The sequence below is a fragment of the Muscardinus avellanarius genome (genome assembly GCF_963383645.1).
Source record: "Muscardinus avellanarius genome assembly, chromosome: 3".
In the NCBI taxonomy this organism is placed as follows: Eukaryota; Metazoa; Chordata; class Mammalia; order Rodentia; family Gliridae; genus Muscardinus; species Muscardinus avellanarius.
Window position 1 is genome coordinate 62,399,163 of NC_137788.1, and position 8,784 is coordinate 62,407,946.

Consider the following 8,784-nt stretch of genomic DNA (forward strand, 5'->3'; position numbering starts at 1 on the left):
AACCACCCTTCCAGACCAGGCCCCGCCATTGGCCCTACTTGGCCTGGCTGAAGATTGATACTCCCCAGCCTTGGCCACCTGTACTACTCAAGCTGAGCCCAGGGTAACTCTCCAGGTAGCAGCTAAGCCAATTTTCTTCTTCATTGTTACACAAGCTACCTACTCTGTCCTCCCTTCCTTCTCAGGACCTAAGTTTCCCTTCCCAAATTGAGGTTCAGGGGATTGACGGCATGTGCTATTGCCCACGTACTACAAGCCCCTTTTTATGCCATTTAGAGACCTTTATGGTTAACCATCCATTCTGATTATCCCTTCATGTTCTATCCCCCTTTTAGGTAGAGACTTTTTAACCAAAATTGGGGCTGACTTTCATTTAATTTCCCCACAGCTTCTGTTTCCTCTAATATACTTTTAATGGCTGCAGCTACAGTTGATGACCAGGAAGCCAAACCTCCCTTTCCAATAGATTAGGTTGACCCTACATTATGGGATACCAGCACCCCAGTTGTGGCGACCCACCCCACCCTGGTCCAGATTGTCCTACATGACCCCACTATTTTTCCTGCCCGCTCCCAGTTTCCCATATCCTTCCTTCACTGACATGGGCTTAAACCCATTATTTTTCATCTCCTGGCCCAAGGACTGCTTATCCCTACTGATTCCCCTTATAATACCCCCATTCTCCTGGTTAAAAAACCTAATGGGACTTATTGTTTAGTCCAGGATCTCCATTTAATTAATGATGTGGTGGTCCTAATCCACCCAATTGTCTCTAATCCCTATACCCTCTTATCTCAGATTCCCCCAAGTACCACCCACTTTTTAGTTCTCAACTTGAAGGACACATTTTATACAATTTCTCTGCATCCTGAATCATACCCCCTTTTTGCGTTCATTTGGGATGACCCCGATATCCAGGTTTCTCAACAACTAACCTGGACCATCCTCCCCAGAGTTTTCAAGATATCCCACACATCTTTGGACAGGCTCTAGCACAGGACCTCCTCCAGTGCCCCTTGGAGCCTAGTTATCTTTTACAATATGTGGATGACCTTTTACTTTGTAGTTCCTCCCTAGAAATGTCCAAACGGCACACTGCCCTTCTCCTTAATTTCCTTGGAAGCAGGGGTTACAGGGTAGCCCCACATAAAGCCCAGTTATCAGTGCCTGAGGTGCGATATCTAGGCCTACATCTCACCCCAAACACCCGAGGACTAACTGTTGACCAGGTGAAGGCCTTACGAGACTTGCAGCTGCCCACCTCAGCTGACCAGATCCTTTCTTTCTTGGGTTTTGTAGGATTTTTCCAGCATTGGATCCCCAACTTTGCCATTCTAGCTAAGCCACTACATGAGGCAATTAAGGAAACCCCGGTTGGCCCCCCCACTTTGCCCTTGGTCATTTACTGATCCTGGCTTTCTAGGAAGCCCTCCTTAAATCCCCTCCCTTTGCACTCCCCAATCCCACTAAGGCCTTCTTGTTATATATTGATGAAAGGCAAGGTATATCCACAGGAGTGTTCACTCAACCCCTGGGACCAACCCAAGCACCAGTGGCCTATTTATCTAACAGCTTGACCCTACCACTCGTGGGTGGCCACCCTGCCTCAGGGCTCTGGTGGCAGCAGCCATCCTCACAAAAGAAGTTCTTAATATTTGTCTGTGGATGCCCCTGCAGGTTTTTTCCCCACATAGACTCCAGGATTTGTTCTCTCCTCGAGCACTCCCTCTTCTGTCACTTTCTTACATTCAGAAACTTTAGTTGTCGTTCATGGAAAATCCAGATGTTAAACTGTCTCATTCCCCGGCCCTTAACCTGGCCATTCTTTTACCAGTGAGCCAGGGTTCAGGCCCTGATTTGTATTCACCTAACAATGTTCACTCTTGTGTTGATATGATTAAAGCTTTAGCTAAACCTTGGGCAGACCTCCAGGACATGCCCCTTCTTAATCCAGATGTTACTTATTTTATTGATGGCAGCCCTGTTCCTGATGCCAGAGGTAAGAAAAGGGCAGCCTATTCAGTGGTCACCCTAACTCAAATCATTGAGGCTGCCAGGTTACTGGATGGTAATACCTCTCAAAAGGCTGAACTGATTGTCCTAACTCAAGCTCTACACCTGGCAAAAAACAAATGCGTAAACATATATCAATTCTAAATATTCCTTTTTAATAGCAAATTGCCATGCCTCAATTTGGAGAGAGAGGGGATTTCTCTCCACTAAGGGTTCACCCATTGTTAATGCCACCTTGATTAAGAGCTCCTAGACTCCCTTTCTTTACCATCTGAGCTGGCCATCATCCATTGTTGGGGCCACCAGACAGAATCTTCCTTAGTGGCCAAAGGAAACAATAAAGCTGATTATACAGCAAGAGAGCTGACATGACAAGCTCAGCCAAGCCCATGGGCCTCTGTACTATTTTTAACCCTCCCCTCAATGGTGCCTAATTACAGCCTGGCTGAATGAAAACACCTGATCAAACTTGGGGCATCCAGCACAAGGGATGGTTGGCTCATGATACAGGGTAAGATTGCTCTGCCTGAGGCTCAGGCTGAAAAGGTCATTAGCCTAATACACAATTCCCTTCATGTGGGACCTATGGTGCTGAAGCATTTCCTAAGCCCCTTGTTTTATTCTCCTCTCCTGCAACAGCTGATTATTAAAGTCAGTGCCTCTTGTTCCACTTGCGCTGCTGCGTCTCCCCAAGGAGGCCTTCGCCCCTCCTTTCCTACTCACCAAATGAGAGGACACTTGCCAGGACAGGACTGGCAAATTGACTTCACCCATATGCCACCTCACAAAAAACTTAAATATCTTTTTACCATGGCTGATACCCTAACAGGTTGGGTAGAGGCTTTTCCCTCAAAAGATGAGACAGCTAGCACGGTGGCCAATGTTCGAACATCATCCCTCAGTTTGGACTCCCTAATTTCTTACAGTTTGATAATGGACCAGCTTTTATTTCTAAGGTTGCTCAACAGGTGGCACAAGCTCTTGGCATTTCATGGAAGCTCCATATCCCATATCAATTGCAGTCTTCAGGAAAGGTAGAAAAAAATGAATGGGATCCTTAAAAACCACCTAACAAAACTCTCTCTAGAGCTGCGAGTGTCATGGCCTGAACTTCTGCCACTAGCTCTGGCCCGTTTAAGGGCCACCCCTTGAAGCCCTGCCTTTATGATCCCCTTTGAATTGCTGTATGGTCACCCTTTCCTGCTTAATCATGCTCTCCCTTTGGATCCCCCTCCTTTGTCTTCCATCTTACTTGTCTTTTCTCAGGCACCTTCTTAGGGAACATGCTGACTGGTATCTTCCCCAACCCAGGACTGAAGAAGCAGCTCCACATCCTGCAGTCACGGCCCTTAAGCCAGGGGATCAAGTCCTTCTCAAGTCGTTTCAACCAAAAATCTTCAACCATGGTAGACTGGGCCCTTCACAGTGATCCACACCACACCTACTGCAGCCAAATGGCTGGGGGACCCCAACTGGCATCATCTTACCCAGCTAAAAAGGGCCCCATTACAACAGTCCCATGACAAATTATCTTGCACAGTGTTGGGGCCTACTAAGCTTCATTTTTCTTGGCACAATTCTTTTTGATGTTTTTATTTTAGCAGGTCCACTTGTTTACATACTATGGTCCTCTCTCTCTTCGGATGCCATACTGCCATACTCCTCGTCTGCTAAAGTCTCTTTGAGCACACCTTACCAATCTGTCCAAGGTAACCTCTGACTCACGCCGAAGCCATACTCTCACCCTCACACTTCTGGAGGACCCGACCTCTCCTGGCCAAGGGGTCCACTTCTGAGGACCCAAACTTTCTTGTCAGAGGGGACCCCTTACAATGCCCCTTGACAGCAGGAAGTAGTTTAAGATTTGAATCTCCACCCATTATCACCAAAAGACCAGACGACAAGTCAGGTCCCTCCCCCCTTCCCCAAAGGAGGCGGAACCCTGGAGAAGGAGGAGGGAACTGCTAGGTAGGCAGGCAGGCGATATCCCATGGCAGGTGATATCACAAGAGAAGCGGCATTCCCACGTGTAGTCCAACCCCCAAGACCTATACCTTAAAAAGAGAGGCATTTGCCCTCTAGCCTCGGATGGGCCTGCAGGTCTTCGGGACTGTTCAGTCCCCTATTCCCAAGAGGACCACAATAAAACTGGTACCGCATTCCCTGGTCTCTCTCGCCACCTTTTTACTTACCACGCAAACCTAACACCAAGGTAATGATATTAAGTGGTCAGGCATTTGTGAAGTGACAAGTTCACAGGGTGGAGCTTTCATGAATGGAATTAGTGCCTTCATAAAAGAGACTCCAAAGAGCTCTGCTTGTCCCTTCCACACTAGGAGAACACATTGAAAGAGAAAGTGGGCCTCACCAGAGACTGAATCTGCTATCTCCTCATCTTGGATTTCCCAGGTTTCATGACTGTGAGAAATAAATGTCTATTTTTTTATAAGCTATCAATTCTGTGGTATTTTGTTGTAGTAGTCTGAATGGACTAAGACACAATGGAACATTTTGTATACATTTCTGGAAGTAAAAAGAGCATGAAACCACAATACAAAAATCACAATGTTATACACAATGTCAACTCCTTGTATCTTAGCAATTATTTCAGTAACATGAATAATTCTAATTAGAAATATAAAGACAGATGGGGGTATCCAGATAACGGAGGAGAAACCTCAGCAAAGCCAGGAAGGAAGGATAGGAATGGAAGACTGAGGTTCATTAATGGAAATGCTACATGTGACTATGTGTATACATGTGGATATAACGTTTTTTTTTTTTTTTTTTTTTTTGGTGGTACTGGGGTTCCTGGAAGCCCATCTACGTCCGGGCTACACTCCCAGACCTATTTTTTTTCTTTATATTTTGAAACAGGGTCTCGTAAGCCAGCGCGGCTGGCTTCGAACCGGCGCGATCCTCCTGTCTCCGCCTCCCAAGCGCGGGGATTACAAGCGTGCGCCACCACGCCTGGCTCATGGATATAACATTGTTACCCTGGACACTCAGTATCTGGAGGGAGGGAAATGAGGAAGGGGGTCACCAAGTACTGTGTGAATATATGCCTTTGTTAACATAATCTACATTATGATGTGAGACTATAGCGAACAAATTATATATATATATATATATATATATATATATATGAAAATAATAAAAACAGATTAAAATGTGCATTCAGTAAGGGTTAAAGTGAGGGAAGGTTTTTAGGGAAAAGAGAAAAAGAGAAGAGGAACTGGAAAATATATTCCTCTGTGGCAAGAATGCTTGCATCTGTTGAGGTCCAGCTGCAGATCGGCCACCAGTTCCAGCTCAGCTTCCCAGCTGGAACTCTGTCCTGGGAAGAAAGCAATGGAGACTTGTGCCAGGATCCAAACCTTCCTGCACCACTCTTTTCCTCCTTGTCAAAAGGGCCTCTGATATGGCAAGAGATAAACATCTTTCACCTTTTTATTAACTTCCTCATAACTTAGCTAAATAAATAGTACTGATACTAATTTCTATTATCCTGCGTTTTTATGTTGTATATTTTTATATTAAAATTTATCAAACATCCATTATATGTCACATACTGCTTTTAAATTTCAGAGACACAGTAGTAAACAAAACATACAAAAGTCCCTGCCTTCTGATAGTGTACTTGAGTGGGAAAGAGAAAACTGGTCGAAGGAAGAACAAGGAAAGGCTCCTCAGTGAGAGCGTGCCTGGCACGAGTGAGGAGCAGTAAGGAGACGGGTCACATGATCACGCAGAAGGAGCCACAGGAGATGATGGCAGGAATGACAAGATGTTGAGTCACGTAGGACTCTGTGATTTGTAGCAAAAATATTTTTCCCAGTCATTGACATATAATATATATTTATCTAAACAACTGAAAAAAAGAAGTTGCCATTTTCTGAGATGGGGAAGACAGCAGGTAGAGCTAGTTTTGGGAAATTGCAGAAGCTTGGATTTGAAATAGTTCTGCAGACATCACCAATTGGGATGTTGAGGACATGATTGTGTCTATCAGTCTTTAGTTCAATGCATACTTTTGGGCTGGCTGTAAAAATATAGCACATAGGTGATGTTTACAGTTTAGAGACTGAATGGCATCACTTAGGAATTATGTATAACAAGGACAGGGAAGGAGTATGAGGGCCACATTCTGACATTCATTTAATTGAAAGAAAAGGAGGAACCATGAAAATGATTCTGAAAAGAAATGGCCAGAAAGATAGAAGAAAAGTGAAATTCCAAGGTTTCATGGAAGCCACGTGTAGAAAGTGTTTCAGGGAAGACCAAACAATCTATTCACCTTGTCAACTACTGTTGACAGGTCAAGTAAAACAGGGACTGAGAAATTACATTTAGGTATAGCAATGTGGTCATTGGTGATGACACTGAGTTTTTACCAAAATGATGGGGATGGGAACCTGTTTGGAATGGATTCAACAAGGTCTAGAAGAAAACAATCTTTAGAGGAAGCAAAGATCAATTTTGCATTGATGATACAAATGGTTATGTTTTGGCCATAAATTAAAATGAATTTTACTCTCTTGACATACATTGCTTCAAATGAGTACTCAAGCTCATTTTTATCAAATATTTATTGCAACTTACAATCGGCTGGAAACTCTCACATTGCAGAATCAAGCTTCAATGTCACCTTTTCTGTGAAATCATTCCTGCTTCTCTCATGTAGTTAAGGACTATGTGTTCTGTGCTCCTCAAACTTAATTTGCAATGCTATGTTGTGTTGTAATCATTTATTTATATATCTTTCTCTTCCATTACATTCTGAATCCCTCATCTTTATATAACTGCATCATGTTTGATCATAGTTTGCATTCAATAAATGCATAGTAATTGAATTAATGGATATTATATTTTCAGCCAGTCTAAATGACAAAGGGCAATGCAGAAAGAAATTTTAATGAGTGATACAGATTCCAAGTAATGTTGGGTCCTAATGGACTTTGTCCAAGATCAGAACCCTGATATTTAGGTAACTAAGAATGCCTATTTCTCCAAGTGTAGTGTGCATTGCCCCTTTTACTATTTCCTAAAAGATAATAAGGAATGAATGGGCCATTCAAATAATTATCATGTTTTTATATTATTTTGTTTGATTCAAGTAAACACTTTAAAAAACTTTCTTTCTCACTATCTTTTTCAGATTAACCCAGAACCATTACAGATAATAACAGAGAATCTAGGTAAAGTGTTTTATCTGTGACAGTAATCAGAAATTTGTTTCATAAATTTTTTGAATATCTGTGTCCTCAGAACTTATTAGTGCTCAAATGAGCATGACTATAATTTCAATTTAAAACAGCGCCTATTAGTCTGATTTGGAATATTGGGCTGTCCTGCAAAGTTACTTTCCTAAGGGTGGTTAGTTTTTATATTAATTTTAATATAACTTTTTAATAGTTTTCTCACAGATATGATTGTGTTGGAAGCAATGCATTAAGTACAAAAATTATATGCTAAAACTAAAATATTAAATGTGCATAGAAATTCTTTTATGCTACTCTATATTTATTTTGGTACTGAAAGTTGAGCTCATAGTTGCTTTTTATTTTTACTTTTATTTTTGAAGCAGACTCTCTCGATGTTACTACATGCTTGCATTGAATCTGCAATCTTCTTGTCTTAGCATCCAAAATAGTGAGATTATAGGCACATACCATATCTGGATTACTTTACACTTTAAATAACAATATTCTAAGAAAACCTTTGTAAAACCTATGCAGTATGCCAGGCGTGGTGGCGCATGCTTGTAATCCCTGCACTTGGGAGGTGGAGACAGGAGGATTGTGTAGGTTCGAAGCCAGCAGCGCTGGCTTAAGATACCCTGTTTCCAAATTAAAAAGTATAAAAAATATGTCTGGGAGTGTAGCCCGGAGGTAGAAGGGCTTCCAGGAACCCCAGTACCACACACACACAAAAAAAAAAAAACAAAAAACAAAAAACCCTATGTAGTATAGTAAGTATATAGGTTGAAGAAAGTATGATGTGTCAATTTTAAATAACATTAAAAATGTTGAATGAGGAAGAATGTTTGTTAGTTTTCACTGTTGCTCTTAAAAAAAGAAAGCCTTAAGCAAAGAAAATGTTTGGACATCCCCCTCCCATACACACATGCACACTAAGAATGTTGGTCTTGAGGAAAAAAGTAATATCTATCTTGAGAGAAAAAGTTAAGTCTATGCTTTTCTATCTACCTATATCCTTACATTGTCTTTACCACTATTAATTTTAGAATTTCTATGAACTCTGTGTTCTTCAATATTACATCAAATAAAATACAGCATTCTGATGAATTGTTCCTTATGTTCATTTTATTGAGCAAAGAAGTTGCCTATGGAAGACACTAAGTAAATAGGTATAATTGAATCTTTTTCTAAGATTATAGTTAAAATAGAAAGTTGTTACTAAATTCTCATGGAAGCAAATATATAATGGCTTTCCATATACAATGTATTCTAAACTTACCTGCTTACAGAATGTATAGTGAATAGTTTTCAAAGTTGGGATAATATATCTAGATATTCGTTCTATTTGGAAATACTTCTTATGCATGGATCTTGTTAGAAGAAAAGTTCACATCTATTACTTCTAAAACTACTACTTCTAAAACTTAGGTGGCATAGATAACTTTCTGCACCTGGCTTAGTTGTTCATTCATAAACTTAGCTTTGGTCAGGACTTCAGATCTTGGAAATGTGAAGCAAACAAGGGAACAGTAAAAAAAATTAGTCAGGGGAACAGGACTAGAGTTGAGAT